General features: G+C 33.1%; 7 non-coding genes across 7 annotated transcripts; 2 read left to right on the top strand and 5 right to left on the bottom strand.

The window, feature by feature from the left end:
- Positions 1–234: 234 nt before the first annotated feature.
- Trnag-gcc lies at positions 235–305 on the bottom strand. The gene has a single exon. It is a non-coding gene; the product is annotated as a tRNA-Gly (tRNA).
- Positions 306–1,312: 1,007 nt separating this feature from the next.
- Trnav-aac lies at positions 1,313–1,385 on the bottom strand. The gene has a single exon. It is a non-coding gene; the product is annotated as a tRNA-Val (tRNA).
- Positions 1,386–5,244: 3,859 nt separating this feature from the next.
- Trnav-aac lies at positions 5,245–5,317 on the bottom strand. Its single transcript has one exon. It is a non-coding gene; the product is annotated as a tRNA-Val (tRNA).
- Positions 5,318–6,961: 1,644 nt separating this feature from the next.
- On the bottom strand, positions 6,962–7,034 carry Trnav-aac. Its single transcript has one exon. It is a non-coding gene; the product is annotated as a tRNA-Val (tRNA).
- An 8,254-nt stretch (positions 7,035–15,288) lies between these two features.
- Trnav-aac lies at positions 15,289–15,361 on the bottom strand. The gene has a single exon. It is a non-coding gene; the product is annotated as a tRNA-Val (tRNA).
- A 6,997-nt stretch (positions 15,362–22,358) lies between these two features.
- On the top strand, positions 22,359–22,431 carry Trnav-aac. Its single transcript has one exon. It is a non-coding gene; the product is annotated as a tRNA-Val (tRNA).
- An 856-nt stretch (positions 22,432–23,287) lies between these two features.
- Trnav-aac lies at positions 23,288–23,360 on the top strand. The gene has a single exon. It is a non-coding gene; the product is annotated as a tRNA-Val (tRNA).
- The last annotated feature ends 3,141 nt before the right edge of the window (positions 23,361–26,501 follow it).

Here is a 26,501-nt window from a genome sequence, read left to right as displayed (position 1 = left end):
TAATAGTTTTCTCGTTACCACATACCATTCCCTTATGACCACAGAGTTAATCTTTTCTTCTGTATCAAGAGGGAGTTGATGATCACTGAACTATTATCGGGGTTTAAGCTCCTAACATAATCACATAGTGATTTCATATGGGAGAAACCATTTGGGAGCGCGCAAAAATGATACCACCCATAGAGCGCTCGTTAATTTAAGGAGAGTAAAAAATAAATAAAACAAAAAATTAATTGCATCGGCCGGGAATCGAACCCGGGCCGCCCGCGTGGCAGGCGAGCATTCTACCACTGAACCACCGATGCTTATGGAACGCGTTTGTCTAATAGCTGATACAAGCCATAGGCTAGTAAAATGGAACGCACTTAAATACAGAGTGAGACTGTGTCTAAAATATTTACAACACAGGGTGCCTCGGAAAACAAATTTGTAAATGTGTCTAAATTAATCATTCGTGGTGAATACTTCCATGGTAAGTTTACAGCCGGTTTGTGACTTTACTAACTACAGTGGAGCTCAAACTGTGTCTTGAAAAATAAATGTAGAGGAATTTAATAAATTATGAAATTTTATTTATAAAAATTGGAAAAAATCAGTTTCACGATGCAATACAAATTAACGCCGAAAAAATGAAATTCACTACAAAAAAGAAAAATTTTATATATACTTTAATAATCGTACTTTCTGATAAACACGTGAATTCAATCAAGAATAAAACCTTCTAAAGAGAAAATGTGTGGTACATGTAGGCTTCAAGGATCCAAACAAAGTGCGTTATTCTTTTAAAGCCTAGCTTTATCCCCATGAAATGAGGTAATGTATACTTTGTAGACAAACCGAGCAAGAAAATATTAACGGCTCTATTCTGTATCAGTGACAAATTCTTGTCACAGTGTTTTTTGCGGAAAAATATATGAAAAAGTTTAAATTTGTCAGTAAAACTTTTTTTTGCCACCGATACAAAACTGGGCTATAAGATAAAATAAATTAAAAGGTTTAAAGAAAGTTTGAACAAGTAATCCAAATAAAAAGGGAATAACTAAAATATATTTACGAGGGAGATGTAACTATATCTAATGTGCCAACTGTATCGGCCAAGCCCAAAATACCCAGCATACTTCTAGGCTGCAATATAATAATCACAAACATATGTATGTAGTTTTGTTTGGACAATATACACACATATATATACTCCTTAAAAATGCGTTCTCCTACTTATTAAATTGTGTATTGCAACGATTAAATTTTCATAAAATATTTGAAGCTTTAAAAAAAAATAATTTTATCACAAAACTAAAAAAAAAATTACCGCTGTTTCCGCCCGGGATCGAACCGGGGGCCTTCCGCGTGTTAGGCGGATGTGATAACCACTACACCACGGAAACAGATGTTAGTTCGGTAGCTTAATCCAGGTTTTGTTACGAATGCCAGAAAAGTGGTGAATTATAATAAGGTGAAATATTTTACATACAGCGACCAAGTATTTCACAATGTGCGTATGTATGTATTGTAAATTAAGCGAATTTCGCGAACATAATAGTTGATGGGTCTATGTTTATTTTTATATACAAACTTTTAAAAAATTTAAGAGCAAAGTATGTTTAATATCGAGTAAAACTGATGTTTATTTTTACAAAGTCGGCTAACAATTAAATGAGATATTAAAATTTTCACGACAAATTATTTCAGAATATTGCGTTCACTACAAGGAGAAATCGGTGAAAGCTGAATTAAAAAAATTAAAAGGTTAAGCAAACATTTTTGAGTTGTATAGCCAAAAATATAATTTTTCTCATGAAAGGTTGAATAACTTAGTTAGATTTCCCCCGATTTTTTAAAGTAAAAATCACTATACATCAAATGTTAATATTGCATCAATTCAGTAGTAGTATAGTTGCTTTATAAAATAGTGCGTGAAAACTTTGCCAAATTTGAAAAAAAGACGATAAAATTAACACAGAAAGTACACACAAATCTCTTAAGTTTTCTAAAAGTTTATACATTCGAAAGGTCTAAACTCGGTTTATAGTCAACTGAATTACAAGCCTATAAGTGCGTAAAACCGGGTTTTTAACAGTAAATCAAGATTGTACTTCACTGTTACTTCACTCGGCAAAACCTACCTGAAAAATAACCAGACTTACCAGCTATTTATCCTTCATTATTTTTTGTAGCATTGTGTAATAGAGCCCACAAATTTGTACTTTCTCTCTTTAATTTAAAGACTCCAAAAATATAATAAAATAACACTCAAGAAAAAAACATATAAAAAAACTTATTTTTAAAGATGTGAAAACAAAGGCAAATAAACCATCAAAAAAAAATTTTCTTTTGTGCATTTACCTGTGTCCTTGTGTCTGTTGTACAGTCGTTTTTTTTCTGTATAGTTTCATAAACATAGGTTTTTTATAAATTCGACTAAAAAAAATCGAGGAAGATGCTTCCGCCTGTGAAATGGTCATGCTTATTGCAAAAAATACCGCGCAATACCAATCTCACCTCGTTCAGAAAACTGTGTCGCACGTGCGATACGCATGCTATATTATATAATTGTTCCGAAATGATTTCGAATAAGTCTTGAAGCGGCCCCAAAATGAATCTGAACTAGTTCCGCAATATTCCTGACATAGTCCTTTAGATTTTTGCAAAAATTTCCTAATATGTAAAAAGTTTGTTGTGGTCATAAAATTTTGTTGATTTTTTTTTTTTTAATCTTACTGCATAGTTTGACATTTGGACTTATATGGCTTTTGTTAGATAATGAGCTATATTTTACTAAAAAAAAATTGCGATAACTTTTACACTTTTCCTCCAACTTGGAAACAGTTTCAAAGCAGTGGGAAAATTTAAGTGCGCTTTCCGATAAACGGAATTATTATTTTTTAATTAAATATTTTTTTTGCTATTTTTGGCGCTCTTCCTTTTTTCGATGTGTAAACATCTTAGCTTTCGGTAAGGGTAAAATTTACGCGTTAACCCAGCAGAAAATCTGTAACTTCTGCTTGTGTGTACAAATAAACATTTTTGTACTAGTTCAGGGTCATTTCGGGACTAGTTTGGTATCATTTGAGGACCATTGTGGGATCATTTCGATCCTAGTTCGTATGCAGTTTTATAGCCAATTAAGTTCTAGCTTGGGAAAGTGCAAGTTTTAAGGGGCTAAGAAATCGCGTTGGTTTTTGATAAATATTTTTCTAGACGGTGTCACGCATTTTCTTCCATACAAAGTATGTTTGAAAATTTTTTTGTGTGAGAAAATAAATGTGGTGTCTCTATTGTTTTTCACATGACTGCATGCGCACCTAAGGAAAACAAATTATAATGTTTTGGTACATTTTAAAATATGTTTTTACTTACGCACTCTGAATTACAAAATAAGTAGTATCTTACATTAGTAGTTTCTTTTTAATTCTTTAATTTTGCATGCCGCACTTCTCCTGCCTAAATGATTTTTTTTCCTACAATCCCATTGGGTTGTGGCGTTTTCTTTTCTACAGAAAAATGTTGCCTTCTCTACGTACAAATACTAAGAAGAGAGCAATGAAAAGGCAAAATTTTTTGTAGAAAAGAAAACGCCCTTAGTTTATTAAGCAACCGACACTTAACATTAACCAGCTTTACCAGAAACTTAGCACTTATGCTATTTTAATTTTCACTGTTGCTTTTTGTTTTTGTTGTTGCTATCATTGTCACATAATCATTAATTTTTACGACTGTCCATTCAGTAAAATAACTCAATTCAATAGTCCAGACCACACAACAAGTGGAGCCACTTCACAATGCTGTTGAAGAGATTTAAGCCCCACACCGTTTTACTTGAAGTGCAGTGGTTGCTGTATTAGTAGTTATGTATGTATGGGCATTGGCACAAGATGCACCCTTATACTATGCTGGGCATTCAACAGCCTATCACCATCTAGTCACTAGTCTGGCAACTGTTAATGGGAGTAGATTTTGATGCCAACACTCAGGCCGTCTTTTTAAGGTTGATTGGGGGAGTGAATTCATTGCAGTATCAAAAAAAAAAGAAAAGTGTGCGGAGGAGTGCTAGAGCGCAGTGTAAAACTACCTACCATCTTCTCTAAATTATGAATGGAGAATATCGCAAAACGACACTAAGGGAAGGGAGGCAGGTCATTCAAAGCAAATGTTTTAAGTACTAAACTAAAGTTAGACTGACTGGCAGCCATGTAGAAAAAGAGCAAGAAACTATTCTAGTTACATTAAACAAATTTAACGCATTTGGAGAGGAATACAACTTCGCCTATTTCGTTAGAATATGGGATACTTTTTTGAAAAAAAAAAAAAAAATCAAACAGGTGAAAATACATTTGTCAAATGAGACTAAAATTCCGCGTGAATACTCTCCACAAATTGCAGTAGGAAACACTTAGTGAAAAATCGTAAATTCAAAAATTTATCAGGCTGCCTGCCATCTTTGACTCTTACGGCTTGGTTCAAGTTTAAATAAAAACAAAAACACGGACTTTTGAACAAACATTTAAAGAAAAAAGTGGACGTATTTACGCAAAAAAATATATTTGCTTTGAACTCGAATATCTCGTAAACGGTTTAAGTTTTGGAGATCACATCCTACATGTAATCGAATTATTCATCAATTACCTAAATACCAATATCCTTTGTGTCATCTAGGATGACTATTCCGGTAACCCTGTATACATTAGAGTAGGTTGAAAACTTTGTTTTTAATATCGCCTGTACAAAATCGACCTACCCTAAAGTACATATATTATTCATTTTCCTACAGGGGTGCTAAAATCTATTTGCAGAGTATTACGAGGGGCTTCTTTTCATTTACAGTTTTTACTATGTTCTACTTTTTTAATTGCATTTTACATTGTTTGCACCAGTTGTGCCAGCATACATTCAGCAGCTTCCAGATTTGTGTTATATCGTAGGGGAAAACATTTTACGGCAGTACGGATTGCTATGCGATTTTTATATTGCAATCGAGTTTTTATGAGCGACTTTCATATGCAGGTTGGTATTCCAATTGCACTTTTAATGGCTCCACTTTCTTTGATTAAATTAATCTTAATTTTTGATTTAGTTCTTTGTATTTTTTACAGAAATTTTTTGAAAGGATTTTTATTTATTTATTTATTACAAAGCTCTCACGTTGCTAGTACAGCGAAAACAACGCGAAATAAACCAGTTATGGTATACTTTCTGTCTCATTGAAATTATTTTTATTTTCTTAAATATAAATCAAAAATTTGAATCTGTTTCCGCCCGGGATCGAACCGGGGGCCTTCCGCGTGTTAGGCGGATGTGATAACCACTACACCACGGAAACAGTTGCATCCAATTGCGAGTAGTTGGCATAAATGCAACGAATATTGATTTTAATCATACATATTAATTGAAGCTAGGCATTGTAGAAATTGGCAGTGCAATCAGTGTTGCCCTAACTGAAGATTTATCTTTAAAATGAAGATTTTTTGGGCTGTTTTTGTTAAAAATTTAAAAAAAAAAATGTTTTTTAAAAAGCAAACTTTTACACTAAAAATATCTTCATAATGAAGATTTTTGATATAATGTAAGATTGTAATGAAATTATTTCGGTGCTGACACTAATTTATTATTAAACAAATGAAGCCCGCCGCTCAAACTGAAATTTGCCCAATACGGTTTGAATTTGTATATTGTTAAATGTAACTAAATACTTGGCCGTTGTGATTTCCGTAGTAAGCCCTAAAAGGCATTGAAATGATATCGCCTAAATTTTCGACTTATAAAGCACTCAAATTCTTCTTTATTTTTTATGAATTTGGGGGTTAAAACAAACTGTAGGTAAAGTTGATATAAAAAAGATTTTATAACTTAAAATTGCAAATTTTTTTCAGTCAACGTAATAAAGGCTATTTATAGCCGTAAAGCCAATTACGAATTATGTGTTTCTTCGGAGGTATTTTGGATAGAGAAAATTTTGTTAGCTTTAAAATCTTGTTTTGAAAATTCAAAAAAAAAAAAAACATATTTAGGGGACTTTCTCTGGCAACACTGACTGCAAAATGAAGTGCAAAAAATTTTCGGTTCAAGAAAAACATAATATAAAAATGGAGGAAAAATGTAGTATCCTAGAATCATAAAAAGCGATGTTTAATTTTTTGAATTTAACCTTGCCACCGGCACTTTTCGGTTAGAAAAAAAACATAATAAAAAAATTAAGGAAAAAAGTAGTATCCTAGAATCATAAAAACCGTTTTTTAGTTTTTTGAATTTCTTAAATTTAACCTTTCCAGCTGGGCTATTACCTCTCAGAAACTTCAAACAATAAAAACTTTAAAGTTTTGCTAGCAGGAAAATCCGAAAAAGATGATTTTTCTTTGCATTTTTGGATTACCCTTATGTAAATGCATCATTTAGAAGGATTTTATTTTTCCACCGTACAAAATGGATCCACACTAATGTACGTTTGTTCATTCTCCTGGAGGGGTGTTAAATATCTAAATATTTGATTGCGAGTGTATGTATGTATGTACAAATATTAGAATCTGCGTTTGTGTTGTGATTATCTGCGAAGCATTTAATGTATTTAATGGGTGGCTTCTCTTCAGTTAAGGTTTTTACTATCTTCTACTTTTTTAATTGCATTTTACATTGTTTGCTCCAGTTGTGCCAGCGTTCATTCAACAGCCATTCAACAGCTTTGAATGCAATTTTTCCTGATTTTTCATATCGGGGTGTAAAACATTTGACTGCAGTACAGATTGCTATGTGATTTTAATGTTACAAGCGAGTGTCAGATGCATGTTGGTATTCCAATGGCACTTTTCATGGCTCCACTTTCTTTCATTAAATTAATTTTAATCATTTATCCATTTTTTATTATTTTTTTTTGTAAGTATCGAAGAGTTTAGACTATAATTAGATTAAGGAGTATAAATAAATTATTACGAATTGTCTGGCTTGACTTCTTGACTAAAAAATTTAAATCTGTTTCCGCCCGGGATCGAACCGGGGGCCTTCCGCGTGTTAGGCGGATGTGATAACCACTACACCACGGAAACAGTTGCATCCAATTGCGAGTAGATGGCATAAATGCAACGAGTATTGATTTTATATGTCTTAATTGCAGTCAGTAAAAACAGAAATTGGCGATGCAATAGGAAATGCAAAAAAAAATCGGATTTTTAGCGAAGTAAATATATATACATGGTATGTATGTACAGGCACAAGCATGCAAATGCCTATACAATTACAAAGAGGATGAATACAGTATGATAAAGTCAAGTATTCTATCCGGATAATAGCTATGTCTATACTTTGTTGAAACACGACGATTTGTTTTCGAAGAGATCAATCATAATTAAATTTTCATATTCAAACTTGCAAATTACACAGTGCAACAAATTTAAAAAAGTTGGAGATGATGGGAATGGGACCAACTGCATTCGATTATGCTGATCAAAAGTTATTTTACCAGAAAACAAAGCGTGGGGTGCTTCTTAGATTTTAAAGTCCTGCTATTGACAATATTCAATATTACTTAACTGAAAATGATAAGTCCAAAACGATTGATATCAAGCACCACACGTTTTGTTTTAAGGCAAAATTAATGTTATTGCCATTTACTTTAATCCTATTTTAGGTTGGTTTTAAAAGTTTAATTAAATCAAGTTAGGGAACTTCCTATTTCTCTTAAACCAAATCTGTATTTCTATAAATTATTTTTTACTTTTTATTGCAATAAAAGCGAATTTTTAATTATTTAAACTATAATTTTTTATATTTTTTTGTTGTAGCATAAACTATATTTTTATAAAAAAATCGCGGAAAATTTTAAATAAAAAATTTTCCATACGATATGAAAAATTCTGTGTGTCAATAATTTAGTGCGGCACTGTACATACATAAATATATACATTAGACTGCATCACCAAAAGAAGTTCCGGGTTTTCCGCCGGGATTACAGAATTTATTATATTTTAAGGGGATTTTTTCAAAAAACATCTTTAAGAAACTATTTTTATTCATAAAAAACTCCATTTTTGGGGGCATTTTCAAATCGGTCCAGCTCGCTTAAATCTTAATATTTTTCCGAAATATTTTGGTGACCGTCTTAAAATACCACAGATTTTATAATTCCAATGGAAAAAAACAGTACCGATTTTTTTTTTTTTTTGTATGGGGAGTGATGCAGTCTAATATACATATATTGAAATTTACAATTTGGTGTGATTTTTATTACAAAATACATTGGGCGTCAAGAGAAAAGCGTGAATGACTTTCGTCTCGATGCATTCCGGAAAAATTTTGTTTCTGCAAATAATTGCTAATAAAACGTACAAAAATATTAGCCCAAAACGCGATTTTAAAACCATTGAAATGTCAGTAATATTAAAAAAAATTTTTATAACTTTTATAAAAAAAAATGTATGACCAAATAAAAAATAAAAATGGGAAGAAAACATCATCACTCTTAACCGTTTAAAATAAAAGCAGAATCGGTGATTCCAATCGCCAGAAAACAATTAAAATCTAAACAATTTCGAAAAATGAAATTTTTTTTTTAAATTTTTGGTTGACCATTTCTCGGATTTGCCCATATGCGTAAAGTGTGCTCGAAATGTCGACAAAAAAAAGAAGATGCTTCCGAAAAGTCAACAAAATCGATTGTTAATCGGTTCGAATTCTTTAAATTATCTACGCGCACGCAATCGCCATTACCGCTAAAATTTGCATCAAATATATATGTACATATTTTTTCCATTAAACTAAAAAACCAAATACAAAATTTCCACATTCAAATGCGAGTTGCAACATTTGCTGACAGTCGCCCGACATTTGCATACAACGGCTTTTTTTGCTGCTGCTCATAGCAGAGCGGCATGGCACAATTGCCCCGCGACATGCCATAAATGACCAGTCATTATCCACCTGCAGAATTTGCGCTATCAGCATAAACTAAAAAAAAAAAAACTTCTTGAAACATTTGCAACATTCACTCAAAGTATTTCAAAACACTCGCAGAAGCTACCGTTAGAGCGCCAGCAGTTCATCTGCATCTAATATGGCTTCCCCAACAGCCGTGGAATCTGCCATAGTGGGACCACCTGACTGGCCGACAGGCTGCCTGGCAGCATGGACATGTTAGAATGAATTTATGAATGTGCATTTAATTTAGTTTGTTGGCAATAATCGAAAGTCTGAAATTATCCATTCGAAATTCAGAAGACTTGTTGTAGTTGGACTGCGGCATCACCTAAGATGCACTGCTAAACGCTCACTTAGTGACTTACTTACTTACATAGATATTCATTGCGCTACTTGTGGCTTATCTTAGTTAACCTATGCCAAAACAATTTAAAATGTGTACGAAGCTATAAAATTTTAATTTTTTGTTGCGGCATCAGTTCGCTTTTAAGTAGCTGTAGTAGCAAGTTTGCTTCATTTTCAATCGATTTTGCGCATCCCAATTTTTATGCTAATTGTTATTCGCTTACTTTTTTTTTGTATCTATGTGCATTTCCGCTTGAGTTTTAATTACAGTTACTTCAGAGTTTTTACGACTTGCAAAAGGTTTACCGCTTGCGTAAAGAAAACGCTTACTGGCCAGGATAGACCAATAGGCCAATCAAAATCATACCGAGGTACAGTTTTGAAGACAACTTTAAGCACTTCTTCCCAGCGACCAAGACCTAAGAAAGACGACGGTTCCAAGACCAACCAGGGCATCGGGGCTTGGGCTTGCGGATTACAACCCAGAAGAATCCTATTCATCGCCATGGGGAAGCACAACTCAGTTTTCTAGGCTGAGGTTTACGCCATAAAATTTAGGCTGACAAAGTATGTAGACAGTGGTGAAAGAGAAAAAACGTTTTTTTTTTTTAATTCGGACAACAGGACAGCGTTCATCCTCTTAAGAGCATATTAAACCTCCCTTGGTCGTGAGAAATATATTCCCAAAAAGTTATTTCACTCATAACGAAATTGTGTAAGTTTTTAGTTTTTTTCAAAGAGTTTTGTAAAAAAAAATTTATCACAGTTAAAAAAAAAAATCAAAATAAGAAAAACATAACTTTTTTTTGAAATGCGAACAAAAAAAAATTTTGTTAAGAAATTTTCAACGATAAAAAAAAATAAAAAAAAAAATAAATGAGGTAAAAATATTTACCGAACTTTAGAAACAACACTTTTATTATAATTTTTAGGAAAAATGGAAAAACCGATTTAACAGAAACACAAGCCGCCACAAATATAATAACATCAGAAACAAAGATTTTATGAACAAAAAATATTTGTGGGGAATATAAACATAACAAAGATCAATTTTTATAATAAAAACTTTCGTGAATATTTTTTTATTCAGGAAAAAATCATTTTAGGGCAAAAGCTAGTTTTTTAAGATTTTTCGCGACTAAACATTGTGGAAAATAAATGTTTTAAGAAAATGAACTCAACTAAAATTATTAAAAAATTACCCTTATGTGTAGAAAAATTTTTTTTGGGCACAAAATTTTTTCTTGGGGAAAAAAATTGTTTGGTAATGTTTTTTTATGGAAAATATCCACTTTAATTTAGAATTTTTTTTTCTATATAAAAATTATGATACGAATATAAATGAATCATTTTTAAAATAAGAAAGTTATGAAAAAATTATCTTTTAGCTGAAAATAACGAACACTTTTAGGAGAAAGTTATGTTTCATGTGGAATTTTTTTTTTGTATTAGAGTTTATTCTTTTCTTATTTGCCCCCTCACCGAATCACAGTTAACAGTTCAAATCATAGTTTTTTTTAATTATAGGCTGCTGGTCCTAAGTGGGTTAAGTTACCTCCAAACTGGAATGGGACTTCCTTCAGCTAATAACAAGCATTCCATCTGTAAACAAGGTCTACTTTTAGTGGGTCTCTGGTCAGTGAAGTGACTGATATTTTTTATAGTAAAGGTCCTAGCCAGTATATCAAGGCCAAACACTCTTCTTCCTTGGTATGTCAATGGGTTCTGTAAAGCTGAATTCCTTCATCCGGATGAAGAAGGATGTTCAACATTACCTACTGGTCAAATTCTGAAGGCAACAGGCAGACTAGGAAAATGAGATAGAAGAACCGAAACACTGCCTAAACTCAGTAGGCAAGACAGTCGAATATTTATTTAGGCATATTTTGCAATTCACTTCCGAGTGAATTTCAACAAAACTCATTTTGAATCGAATATTTCCACTTTCTTTCGGATTCCTGTTTTGCCTGTAAAACTTCCGGATTCCGGATTCGAGGTTGAAATTCACTCGGAAGTTAATTGCAGCACTTGTCAAACTTGCATGAAGTAGGTATGTGTGTACATACGAAGAACAAGAAATAGCAGAGCGCATAATGGGTGAAGCACTCACTAGTTTCACAAAACTTTGCCTACGGGGAACACCATATTTGGATACACACGGCCTGTATGGCACGTCGCCAACTTCGTCTGTGTGGACGTCTATGGTACTAGATCAATTCTAGTCACAAAAGAATTCAAGGTCTTGTATAGCGGAATGTTGTATAATATTTTCAAATGAAGTATATAACGTTTATTTATAAAATTGATATGAGTATCAAAAAGATAACGGCATTCAAAGTCGACGAACTCATACTAAGTGATCGATTGCTTGATTTGTCAATCAAAATTTCAATAGCTTTTCAATTCGTAAAAACTTTAGTTCACAAAAACGCTGCCGTCTTGGACCACCCTTTATATCGTTACTCAGGTAGATTCATTAAAGAAATGTGTACGTATTCATGTAATTGCGTTAATAAGGCGATTGACGCAATAAAACTGGACTTGTTTTCGATGCATTTTGTTGTTTTTTTTTTTTTTTTAGCTGACCTTGAAAGTTTTCAACTGAACAGCAAAACATTTCCATTGCTGCTGCATTCCTGCGTAGGCGGACACGGTTTTTTTTGCAAGGTTACATAAATACTTCATAAGAAGTGCGACTTCAAGTTCATGGGGAAACCTTTTTTGTTGATTGTAGCTACACGGTTAAAAATTTCGGTTTTAATTTTCAACTTTTTGAACTACATACATATATGGCCAAACGAAATTCAGTTTCAAATACAAACTTTCCAAGTTTAAAAAAAAGAGAGCACATATGTTGGGTTTAGATTTTAAATAGTTCGGTTTAATTAAGAATAAACAAAAAATCTTAAAATGTAAACCAAATTTTCTATATATGAAACCTAGAAACTAGAATTAAAATATTTTGGTTTGATTTTTAAACCACGAACTTTTTGGACTAAAATTTAAACCAGAATATATTAAAAATTGGTTAAAAGTATTGACTGGTTTAAAAAGTAGACTATAAATTGTTAAAAAAGGCAGTAGTCCCAGCGCGGTTTAAAAATTAAACCCACATTTTTGACAGTGTATTTCATTGAACAAATTAAGCGTGAGTCACTTAGCTAATTAAAAGTAATTAAGGAGGAACTTGTGTACTACATATAAGCAGCGTTGGAAAAGTATTGAGAACATTATATTTATGGCGATTTGGAAGAGATGAAATCTCTATCCAAACGTAATATACTGGCTTTATATAATCCATACTTAAGACAAGTCCGCTGTATAGGCCCATGGTCTGGCGTAAGGGCTATCCTCGTTAGAATAAGCGGTGGAACACAACTAATGTGGCATATAGCGTAATATTTAATTGCGTACCCGTGGACATTGCGGATAAGACTGTCGCAGTCCGCTGCGCCATCAGGCTAAGAAGCACGGTGTTCTCCTTCAATCATTCGTATGGGTACTTGGTGATCTTTGGAAACTTTGGCTTCATACATGAATAAATTGATCAGCGCGTTACGAAGCTGGCTTCAATTGGAACCTTTTATACACATGCCCGTCATACCGTTAGTTGTAACCTCTAGAACAGAGGTCCAGTAAATGTTTTGACGGATGGAACGTAGTTTAATGATAGAATTGGAGACGGTGCCTCTGTCAAGATTTCTCCGTTAATTTCAAATTTAGGCTTCCTGATTTCAATATAGCGACTACATGCGAGTGTAATGGCGATTAGAAGGGTAAATATCTACTCTGTTGGCCAAAGGTCGATCATTATTTATGGTTAGAGAATAGCTGGTCTTCCTAGGATGATTTGGGTTTCAAGCCATACCGTAAAATTTATCTCTTCATGACAGAAAAGGTATAAGCAACCTGCGGACTGCGCCTGGACAGGTGCGCTTTTAATCGGTTCATAGATCACTGAACGAAAAAACCCGCCATGCAAACTTGCAAGCCTTTCTGGCTTTAAATTGGTATTTTTAATATCTGATTTTGACGAGTCATGGTTTTGCGTTAATCCATGAACGTTCAAGGAATTTGGTAATATAATGTGTACATAGATACATACATATGTATATGTACTATATGTATGCGTGAATATAATTTTGTAATTTTATTTAAAAATTCGTGCACAAAAAATTTCATATATTGCATTGAGTGCATTATGTGGTTGACACACAAATGCACACGCACTGGATTGGATTATATACGTACGTACTCGTATATTCATGTGAATACAAAATTCTTGGGCGTAGGTGAAATTGTATGTATGTATGTAAATGAACTTTTAACGATTTCGTGACCAAATCACTTATTTAACTAATTTATTTAATAATATGCATCTATTTGGGGGGGGGGGGGGGAATGTATTATTTTGCAGCTCAACTTAAACAAATCAAACTTTAATAAATTGGTGGGCTTTCGTGAAGTTTTAAGGCTATGGCTATATTGCCTTCAATTAGTCTGGTGACTATAAATCGAAAAGAACAGGTTAGTTGCGGGGTTTAACTAACTTCATAGCGACCCTGAAGGCAATCCGGAGACTTACAACAAATTATGGTGTTTTTGTTGTAACCGAAAAATTTGGCCTCTTAATTACCCCTTTCTAGTTTCGTGTTTGATTCAAAATAAAGGCAAACGGTTAGAAAATGTTGTGTTGGTTTCTTAAAATTTCACACTCGTGTAAGGCAAAAAAGGCGCAATATCTGCCCTTTGAAGCTTTTTCAGGGGAGAAGGTTGCCCTGAAAACCAGTGGGAACCAAGAGGGCAAAAACATGCCCTTTTACAGGGTTGAGTGTAAAAGCAAACACATTTTGCATCGTGGAAGGGCAACATTTTTTGGAAGAAACGAAATCACTATTAGTGTCGGCGTGACATTGCACCATTAAGATGCCACTGAAATTTGGTAAACGTCACGACGAAAAGAACGTAGAAGGTTGAAAACGGGTAATTTGGCCTGAACGAACGAACACTAATATTAGTATTTTGCATTGAAATCTTTAAAAACAGCATGTGAACTGTCAAACATGAGGACGACAGCTTAGTAATTGGTGGTGTTTCATTTGGTGGCATTTGGGGCCGTTGATTAAAATTGAAGGAAGTCTACCCTTTGGACGGAGATCCAAAGCATTTTTCAAAGATTGGATACCGCTGGTTGCTTGAGCAAAATTTTGCGCGTAAGTAGTGGTCATCTTAACTCCATCAGAAATTTGTCCGCTATTGACAATGTAAATTAGGGTGGTAAAAAAGTAAAGTCCGAATTTTAATGCCTCAAAACCTCAAAAAAAATTCAATGAGCGGACCCATAAAAATTCGGTAGTAATAAAAAGTGGTAGAATAAACAATTGTATAATGTAATAATAACATTTGGGATCTCCTCAGAATACTAATACGGCTATGTTGATTGACGTTGAGAACAACCAATGACCAGTCTACAATTTAGTGTGAACAATTAAGTGGCGGAACTTTACAAAAAAGGCAGAGGAAACTCACGACATTTTCTTAGTCTCGGCCCAAGTTAACAAACGGTTGCAGCGCCAAATAAGAAGAAGGTAATTATAAAAAGCAAAGTTGGGTTTTACATGTACTATTAAGCCTGAAAGTTCCCAAAACAAACGTAATGTCCGAATAGAATCCCAAAAAATCCCGTTTATACCGAAAAAGAAAAACAAAACAGATGGATTTCGAAATAGGGTCAAGAAAGGCGAAAGAGGTTCCGAAAATTAAAACGCAAAAAGTCTCCAAAAATCTTAAATGCTGCCGAAAAGTTCAGAAAAACCGGCTATTTTTTCTTCAAAAACTATTGGTGAATCTCAAAAAGATAAAAGAAAAAGCAGCTACGTCCAAAACATATCCCGCGGAAAAAGATTTTTAAGGCTTTCCGAAGTTTGTATGTGGGAATTTGCAGGGTATACGTATTAATCAAAATAAAAGGTTTTCTTTCTTTACTGATACATTTTTTTAAAGAAATAAAAAAGTAGAACTGGTGTCCTTAAAATTATTACCTGTTTCCGCCCGGGATCGAACCGGGGGCCTTGCGCGTGTTAGGCGGATGTGATAACCACTACACCACGAAAACAGTTATTTTTAGGTGAAGGCTAATAAAATCATATCATATTACTTGGGTTATTGTAGATTTGTATATATTTGTTCAGTCACAAATCAACCAAATACATATAAATACATATATATATATCTATGTACATACATATGTATCAGTGGTTGACCGCTGTTGATAAAATTGAAAACGCGGCGGCTTGGACCGAAGAAAAGATACCTAAGCGTAATAAATCGCGAGCATCGAACATAAAATTTTCCATAAACTAAATTATGAACTGATACTATTGAGCAATACTCGTTTGATTTTGGTTTATCATTCAATGCGAATCAAAATTTTTTTTTTTGTCCTTTTTTGATTTGCGCAATTTCTTCAAGCGGCAATGAGCCAGCAAAAAGCTTACCCAATTGCAATGATGATAAACTAAAAAATAATAATTAAATTAAAATAGAAACACAAAAAAAAATTATGTAAGTATGTATGTACATATATTTTACGAAATATTGTATATAAAATGCATTCGCAACAGCGGACAGAGATCACAACAAGAAAATCGGCCAATTCTGCGAAAATGTTAATGACCTTCAACGTGCAGCTAGTTTTTATTTGTGGTTGTTAAACCCTTTTTTCGTTTTTTTTTTCTCTCTGCCCACAACTGAGCTTTTGTTGCAATTTCACTGTAACTTTAGCAGTTTGTTGTGAATTTGTATTTTTTCTGGTGTCCATTGTGGAATTTTTCCCTGTTTATTTATATTTATTTTTTTTTCTCATTTCTTTTGCATTACGCTTTGCTGTTTTGTACTTATTTTGAAAACCTTCCAGCAACTTCAAACGCAGCAACAACTACCTCAGTCACTCAAAGTGGAAGTTTGTGCTCAAGTTTTCGAAGTTGTTTTTGTTGTTGACGTCGAGATGCATTGATGCTGTGCAGTTGGTGTCAATGGGCGGCATAAAAGAATTTTGTTAGGAGAGAAGACAAAAAAATGAGAAAGAAGTGACAATGAAAAGATTTATAAAAATAACTGTCATTAGTTTGCCCCTTGAGGCTGGACTCCTTTTGTTTTACGTAGCTTACCTTGTCGCCTGTGTCCTTGGCAGCTGACAATGGTATTTCAGGCGATGCTACTCTAGGCAATGCTTTCAGTCGCGATGAGTGGCTTTCAGAAAAAGGACTGACACTAATAGACCCACTTTGACGTCAACCTATAACCGTTGACTAAAGTTTAATTAGAGCCAAACTCTGCACTGAACTGAAGACAGTTAAATGTGTGTCGACTGTAGGCAGTAAGTATGAAAAAAAAAATTTTTGCCCTCAGCCAAATTTAATCGTTAGTTAGTGATTTTTATTTTTTTTGTTCATACGATAACCGTTATTTTCAGATTTAATGGTTAGAACGTAAACGAATTAAATAAAAAAATGCCATAAAAGCATAGTCTCCATTAAAACGAATAAAATAAAAATCCAAAATTACAATTATTTTTTATCGAAAATTTAAAATTTGCAAAATAACGCAGGGACCGTGATGGTTATAATCTTTATATTAAAAATCACAAATTAAGCGTCAATTTTTGATTTTTATTTCATCAATCAAAAATAATATTTTTTTTTTGGATTTGTATTTTTTCTGGAAAAAAATATTTTGATTTTTAACGATTATTTTCGCGCCCTGAAACAATGATTATTTCTGACCGGAAAAAAATAAAAATCCCAATTTAACGATTATTTTTTTATCTAAAATAAAATTAAAAAAAATACTATTTTACAATGGTCTAAAAATAGAAATCTTAATATTCAATAGTTATTTTCGCTATATGTTTTCTATGTAGACATCATGGACCACTTTAATACTGTCGTACCTCCTTTATTTTTAAGTAAATTTTCTTAAAACAACCATTTAACGTATTTTTCTGCCTCCTTTGCACCCGTAATCAACTCCTGCCATTCTATAAAATTAACGCACCAAAGCAACAGCACTCAATCAAAATGCGCCACGTGGCCACAATGGTTTGCGTCAACAGTCTTAGCTTTTGGTCACCATTTTCAGTCTTGGCTCCTTTGTTGTTGCTAAAAAAAAAGCAATTTGTGAAAAAACATCTAAAATGTGCTATCACCACAGCGCATGCCTTTTTTCAGATGCAATTCTTTTCCAAACAAAAAAAAAACGAAACTTTTATTCAATGGTTTTGTTATTTGTGTTGCTTTTTTGTGGTTCTTTGTGTTTAGTTTTATTTTCTTCCAAACTCTAAAAAAAAAAATAATAAAAAAAGATTTGTTACGCGGCTGTAAAATGCGTGTTTATTTGTTTTGGCACGTGCGACTTGCGTAAATATTGATGATTGCATTAGTTTTATTTGAAAAAGGATTTTATTTCGTCGAATTGTGAGCGATTTCATTTGCTGGTTTATTAAAAGATTCAATTATAAAATAAAATAAAAATAGATGTGAGTGTTTAATTTGGAACGCATGCATACCTGAATTATAATTCCTTTAAGTTTGATTGAAATTAAACTATTAAATCTTCTCTTTCTTGTAAAGTTAAGAATTGTAGTTTTGATTGCGTTAAAATGAAATGCCGATTATCACCAAACCGAAGGAGTGTCATTGCATTGTCACTTGTCAAGAGCTTCTTAAAAGTCAACAAAATGTTTAGACTACGGCAGAAATAGTATTTCACTACTGGCAAATGCAAAAAAAAACTTTCTTAACCCTTTGAGTGGTTAGGCTTGAATGAACATGAAATAATTTTTTTTAGGTAATATTCCTTTCAAGGATGACAAAAATTACAAAAAAAAAAAATTTGTTTGTTTTTTTGTTTCTAATCGGCATTTAATCGGAGTGTAACGTCAAAGAGAGACTAAATTCAGTTTTATTCCACTTTTTCGTGGGAGTAAGTGATTTAAAAGAAAAGCCGCTGCAAAACGAACGCAAAAATGGTTTTCTGACGTGTCCAACATAATGGACAAATCGAAGGAAAGGGTTAAATAACTGTGCAATTAACTCTGATAAATAAAATTTCGTCTGATAATTGATGACAACTGTTATGTTTATAACTAAATAAAACTATACATTTAATATTCACGTTTCTTTAGGCTGCTTAAGTTTAAAAAAAAGATCAAAACTTTATAAAATTTTGATTTTCCTTCATAGCAAATGCCTATCAAACCTCTATCCACCACAAAAGCAGCGATTGTAAGTTTTGTAAACATTCCTTGTTCGTGTAGCTAACTTTAAAATTTTAATTAAACGCAGTTGAAGTTCACAAATGCTACCTAAGGGCAAATAAGACGAGTTTTAAGATGAAAACATGAACGACTGAATTTAATTAGGTACAAAGTGTTTAAATACCAAACCACCCCATCGGATGTCAGAGTGCTGAAATAACTATTTATTTTTGTACTAACTACAACAGAAACGGTGGGGTGGGGTTAGGCATGATTCCGCTGATTTTATTTGCCTTGCCAGGGGCTGAGTATTCAAATATTATTCGAATCCCTTTTAGCGCAACATAAGTATATACAATAAGATTGTGCGTGTATGTGTGTGTGTGTTGTATGACTGTCTGTCACATGCATGACAAAATAATTCGCCCACCGGCATTCGCATCTACATTACATACTTACAATTGTCATCAGCTGTTCTATGGAACAATTTTGTTTTGGGGGTGTTAACTCTTTCGCCGAGAGGATAGCACCCACACACACATCATCTAATAGTTCCATCGCTTATTTTTCACTTCAAACGCTTCAATTGTTTACTTTTGGCTTGTTACGCAAATTCTGCTGCAAGGAGTGACTCTTCGAATTCCTGCAGCTGCAACCCATACCCTTTGCACTACGCACCCACCATTCCCACCACTATGACTCATTAACTACGCAAAGTCACTTTGTTTACCTATTTACCAACAACGAATTCGAATAAATAGTCTTCGCAAAGTTAGCTTTGAAGTTTTTATTGTTGCTGCGGGAATTTTCCACTTATTTAGTGTATTTACACTTGCAGACAGGTTACGAGGACACCAGCGTACGCAATTTTCAAGAATTGAAGTTTCACACATACATACGAACACAATCATTTACATACATTGAATACACCTCCACTCATATGAATCAACCGAATTGTTCTGTTGTTTGCTCTCGAAACCTTTCGTTGCATTGATGATTGCGTCAACAACAAGACGCAACTTTTAACTCCTTTTCGGTTGCATCAGCTTGTTTTTTCCAACCAATTTATTTTCTATTCAATTTTTTGATTCATTCTTTCACGCATTTCAACGCATTTTCATTTCATTCCTTTCAAAAGGATTAACGCAAATTAGAAAAGCAAAGCATATGGTACTGACAGTCGTCCTCCACAGCGCAGCGCAACGCCTTGAGTCATGTAAGTCAATAAATAATTCACTGCTGAGGGGGGTGACTTTGCTGTTGCGCAACCATGTTAACACCCTGCGGCAAAGAGACATGGAGATCTGCGCTCAGCTGCATACATTTCGAAGTTTAATTGTAATCGGTTTGTTAAGCAGTTTTACGTGCGTGAGTGTAAACTTTAAAGTGCGAAGTGTTGTTAAGGGAGTAACTGCAAAATTGAGTGGAGGAAAATGGAGCGCGTCGTAGTAAGGTCTTTGTAAAATTTGTCCACACAAACTCTGGTAACTTGCCGCAGGAGCACTAGTTCTGGAGGTCCCAACCATAAATAAAGTCCCCTGCCCTCTCCCCTCAAGCACCCATAATATTCATTTGTTAAAGAAATTGTATATACCCTTAAAATCATATCAAAAGGACGGACCACGCCCACAATTCCGGGGTGAGGACTCGCTTATCTGCATTTGTTGCATCCGAACCGTCACTGCCTCCGGCACAGTAGCCAACGTGTATGGATATGAGGAGAGAAATGAAGGCATTGTAGTAAACACTAACAATCTAATTGGGATCGCCTGAAGGCCTTGGTGTAAGCGATCCCGCTTATAGGGAGGAACATGCTCCACTGCTTATACGTTTGTACCCCTCTCAGGAAACCGCTCGGCTTGATTCTAAATCCAAAACTGCCTTCATGCCCAAAACTCAGGGATTTACCCCAAGCAAGGCGTCGCAAGCAAAATCGCAACCGGGAATATAGAGAAGATCCTACTCTAGTTGTATAGATGAACCTGAGTTCCATAGATACCTATGGAAATCGCCCCCATTCTATTTTTTAGGAAAACCTACTTTTGGTGCCCCGGATGAGTGACCAAAACGACTTTTAAGCCGCTACTTCCTTGAAATACCGAGGCTGGCCATGATGCATTCAAGCCCCCTACTTAACGCCATTCAAGAGCCCTCTGTATGACGAAAACTCGGTTCGACCGAGAACATGTCTTATAATGTATTCTCACTTCGCGGTTACCAAGTTTAAACAGTTTTGCAGTAAAGATTAAGAGACAACAGGGGGTTAGATCTTACTCTATCTAACTCTAGGTTAAATTCTAAGCTAAAGCGACCTGAGCCGTACTCATGTTCCCTGGCGGAACAAGAATCTACAGAGATTGAGCAGCGTTTCGAAAATATTTCTTAACTGGGACCTCAAAACTAATACTGAGATGGACTGGGAACACTTTCGTTGTACGCAATGTGAGGAGCTGGCAATTAGTAATTTTTTTTCATGACTGTAAAATGTGTTTAAGTTCTTCTAAAAACTTGGCTTAAAAACTCATACTTTATTTGGGATTCAAAATCTTTTTCTTAGGCGGTGTACATTTTTTACTCTTTCCCTTCCGCGTTTCGTTTCTTCCCCGTAGGACTATTCATACTGAAATATCGATACTTTGATATACATAAGAAGAAGAGATAATTAGGCATAAAATAGAGAACCGTTTTGAAATAAGACAAGTCTTACTCTCTCCTATAAAATTAAGGCAACCTCACATACGAGGCTTTGCATTTTCTTGATACGCGCTTTTGTACTTTAAACGACGATATGTACATTAAGTTGGTACAAAACATTTTTTTCCAGGCTTTCTCAGATCTAAAGGATTTCAGGGATAAGGAGACACGCATTTTTTATTAAAATTTTTGCTGCGTCGCCGGGTCCTTGAAGTTATCAATAAATATTTATAATATGGGACAATAAATTTGTGCGTCAAATTGCTATAAAATCTCGTTAAAATCAATGTTCTTTGATGGCATAAAAATACTTCCCTTCAAAAATACTCCAACAAATAATTAAATTATGGTGCATACTTAACTTTTAAATTTCACTAACTATTTTTTTTTAAGTTAGTCGTTTCATGAGTTCGTAACAACATCCCGCGGGTTGGGAAAAAATAATTTGTGAACGTTTTTTAGTTAAATTTGCATCATAGTTATATTCCTAGAAGATTTCTGAAAGGAAATATTTTTAATCGAGCAAAAAATTTTTAGTTTTAAAGATTTTATAGCAATTCTACGAGAAAGTGTATTTTCCTCATATACATACATACATATCGTCACCTGAAATGCAAAAAGGCGTAACAAACATCGTCGCTGAAATTCAAAATGTCATAACTAACAGAAAAAATCTTACTTTTAGATTGATATGATGGATTTCATCGCATTACAACTCCCCACATCATTTTATGAAAAAAAAAGTAAAATATTAGTAACGACTTTTTTCATTTCATTTACGATGTTGTTACGGCTTTTTGTATTTCAGGTGACGATATGTCCATATGTATGTAAGATAGGACTACATGCAGTCCATTGTACTGAAACACGCAGACTGTTGTATTCAAAATTTTTTAAAATGTCTTAAGAAAATTTTTCGAATTTTTTTCTCCTGTAAAATTTTTTAAAATCTACTTAGCAACTTTTCACCCCAAGCTGGCGAAGTGCATAATTACATTCCTAGTTGCTGTGCAGGTGAATAAATAAATCGCGCAATACATTTGTTTATAGTTAGAGCTGTTTACACACAAACGCACAAGCATAACAATAAAATTTGTGTTCTCCTCGTGGTGAATAATTATTCAACTGGTGAATTAGCGACTTTGGCAGTATTTCGCCAACCGTTTCCGTGGTGTAGTGGTTATCACATCCGCCTAACACGCGGAAGGCCCCCGGTTCGATCCCGGGCGGAAACAGAAAGTAAATTTTTTGCTTTTTTATTATTTTTAATTTTTTATAAAATTTTTTCGTTAATCGATTTATTTTTTTCCTGTTTTTATTTGTTTGATTTTTTTAAATTTTCTTTATTTAATAAATTATTTAATTATTCTATTTTATATATGTATTGCATATTTTATTTAAGCATTTTTTCATTTTAGTTTAATTGTTTTTCTATTTTAGTATATTTTTATTTATTTTTCTTATTTTTTTTCTTATTTCATATCTCCTGTATTAATCAATTTTTTTAAATCTTATTTTATTCCACTTCATTTAATTCCTAAATCTATTTTTTATTTAATATATTCTTTGATTTTTTATGCATTTTCTTATATTTTAGTATGTTTATTTTAATTTTATATTTTACTTTGGTTTTTAAATTTACTGTATATATTTTTAATTTAATTTATTTAATCTAATTGTATATTTATATACATATGTACTTTTGTATATCATAAATAATCAGATCGTACCGAATATATGTGTATGTACATATAATAAAAAATTAAAAATGAAAAGAAAATTAAAGGCAAATATTTTTGAGCAAATAAAACACGATTTGTTTTTTATTTGTTTTTAAGTCATTTACAAAAATAAAAGTTAAGACATAAATTAGACGGTGCACTTGAAAATACCGAAACAATCTTGAAGAAGAAAAACCCCTGAAAGTCTCGATGAGTTAGTCAATTTCATTTTCAATATAACGTATGTATATGTATTTAGTTATATTTCACTTCAATATATGTTCATATTTACCTACCGTTTAAAAATTAGCAAGTTGCCAAAAAACTGTGCCATAGCTGAGGCCAGAACTTTGACAAAGGGTTGCCAACTGTTTCCGTGGTGTAGTGGTTATCACATCCGCCTAACACGCGGAAGGCCCCCGGTTCGATCCCGGGCGGAAACAGATTTGACTTTTTGAGTAAATTTTTTTCATCTTATCAAGCAGTCAGTTCGGTGAAAAAATTAGCTAATATATGTAAAAAGGAATCATTAGGGCATTAAACAAATTTTATTGGCAATATTTTTTAAACGCTGCTAATGAATGGCCCATATAAAATTGTTTTTGTAATGTTTTCTTTGAAATAAGCCATATTTGCAATTTATACAATAATCGGGAACTTGAAAAAAAAAACACCTGGGCATTTTCTACAAAATTTGGTTAACTTTTTTATCTTGGTAGACTTCTGGTTATGCAGTGGGTAAACGAGAAAGTGAAAAATTTTGTCTTGAGTAAGCGCTTACCAAAGAATCAAAATTTTTGCTGGGTATGTATGCACATTAGGGTGGTCCTTAAAAAAAATCAAATGAACGAGTTTTTTTTCAGTCTCACAACTTCAACCGGTTACACACTACTGTCATAGATGTCATATATAAATTTTGGTCCTAATTGGAGACAGTTAAGGCGTGTCGCATAGGGGCATATTTCAGATTCTCTATGCAGACTCAAAAAATTAAAATTAAAATTATTATTATTAAAATTAATAACCAAAATCGATACTACCAAAATAGAAGATATCACATATAAATTGGGGTCCCGATCGGATTCGATTAAGGCGTGTCAAAGGACTCAAAAAATTAAAAAATATGTTTTCTCATTTAATGCGATATCTTCGACTATAGTAGCATCGATGTAGGGGTTGAGGCTTAGGAAATCTGATGTAAAAATTTCATCCCTACATTTAAGGACTATCCTAATGTTCATATGTGCGCATGTATTCGTAGCCATGCGACTTCAACTTCAACCACAACAGCTGGAGATCAACCAAAGTTGCATTGGCATCTGCCATACTTTTCCATTCTGCATGGTTGATTGCATTCAAATTCATTTTATTTGCCTTAATATTTGCTATTATTCGGTAAATTGTTTATTTGTGGCTGTGTTTTGTAGTTGAAAATAAATATATTAAGTCACGAATAAATTTCCTCAAAATGAATTTCATCAGAGAATTTGATGTGGTTGATTGTTTTGTTGGTTTTTATGTGAAATGCAGGTGTAAATAGTTTTTGGGTTAAGGTGGGTCATATCAATTCCACGTACATTGTATGTAGCTGTAAGAAAATAAATTTGTATAATAGTTTTAAAGGGCGTTCCATTTCGATGGTCTAAGCATTTAAAATATCTAATATTTTAAAATGTTTTACTGTCACTTTGAAAAAGTTGACTTGACCTCACAAAACTATCGAAAGGATTGAGTGAAACAGTCCATAGGTTAAGGTAGAGTTTGTAACGACTCATCACTTTCTGTGGGAATATGCCTTTCAAATATTAGATATAAAAAACTAGACGGACACCTAGAAACACAACTAATAGGAAGTAGTTCTGACATTTTTTTGATATAATTAACCATAATTCTTAAAAAAAAAGATGCCGGTAACGCTGTTACAATGAACGTTATCGTTACCAAATAAAATACTATTTATGGCATGAATAAGATGACTGAACTTGGACAATATGTGGTTTCAACAGAATGGTGCCACTGCCATACAACCCAAGAAACAATTACTTTATTGCGAACATCTGCAGTCCTATTGAATCACCTTATATATTATTTTTTTAAGATAAATGCAACGAGGAAATAAATTTTATTTTATTTTGGGTGATGTCAGAGGAATGGCATCTATAAAAGTCAAGTGTAAAAAACATGATTTCCTGCTTTCCAAAATATGAAAAAACAATAGCAACAATACGAAATCTTTAAATGCATACAGCACACCACTAATACGAAACTGAGAAAATCAATTCGTTATTTTAAAGATAACCGTATAAATTAATAAATATTTTGTCTCATAATTAAAACAGAAGAAAAAGATCGAAGACTAAAATCATAACCGAAAATAAAACTAATAAAAACATTTAACTGGTAATGTCTTATTTCAAACGAAAAAGTTGCAGAAGAAGGTAGGGGATGGCGGGGATGGTTGGACACGATAAAGATTAAGATTAAGATAAGGATTAAGATTAAGATCGCGATTGAGATTAATATAACTTTTCAGTGTTATGCAGACCATATACTAACATAAAGCTATATATTAATACGCTAAATCGTCGTTTAAAAATTTTCTTATTTGTGTATGGTTGTTGTTGCAACCTTTTACATTTTAGCAGTTTTCGCATTTTGTTTCACTTCATATTTGAAATTAAAGATAAATATGAAGATGTAGAAATAAATGATAACGATGAAGACAAAAACGAGAAGACAAAACTGAAGATAAAGAGGAAAATGAAGGCAGTGAGAAATACATAAGGATTAGTCTAACTGAAAGAGTAAGAAAAGTAATTGAAATTTTTTGATAGGAATCGAATTAGATTCAGTCATAAAAGTTACCGAAATTTATCGAATCATCGAAGTTTAGTTATCGAAATTTATCCAGTTATCGTAACGTATTGAATTATTCAAATTGATCAATGTTTATTGAGTTGTCGGAATTTACGGATACTTATCGAGCTATATATTATCGAAATTTTTCATGTTAAAGAAATTTAAAAAGTTATCGATATTTATTGAATTAACAGTATTTATAGACTTAACGAAGTTTATCGTGTTATCGTAATGCATCGAGTTCTTTCAACTTACTGAGTTATCGATATTTATTGATCTCGTGAAGTTGATCTGTTTATCGAATCGAAGTTTATGGAATTTTCAAAATATATCGACTTATCGAAAGTTTAAGGTTATGTAAGTTTATCGAGTTATCACTGCTTATCGAATTTTATCGTGTTAATAGAGTGCAACGAATTAGCGAAATCTTTCGATAGCTTTATATACATTTTTGAGTTAGCGAAATTTATCGAGCCCTCGAATTTCAGAGTTTTTGAAATTGCAAAGTACCTACCATCACAAAAAAATTGCATCAATATGGTTTCAGAAGCTGTCGTACCATAAAATAAATAATAAATAAATGGGTTTGGAACGAACTTTTTTATTTAAGGTGAAAATTATTTCATAAGTAACAAAACGAAAGACAGTAATTAAATTTATATGCATTTAATAATACATTAGCGTGTACATATCTGATAAAGTAATTTAAGGTATGTCGAAAAAAT

This window comes from Rhagoletis pomonella, unplaced genomic scaffold (assembly GCF_013731165.1).
Source record: "Rhagoletis pomonella isolate Grant_MI unplaced genomic scaffold, Rhpom_1.0 Rhpom_scaffold_00006, whole genome shotgun sequence".
Lineage (NCBI taxonomy): Eukaryota > Metazoa > Arthropoda > Insecta > Diptera > Tephritidae > Rhagoletis > Rhagoletis pomonella.
The sequence above is the reverse complement of the archived record's forward strand: the minus strand, read 5'-3'. Positions and strand labels throughout refer to the sequence as shown.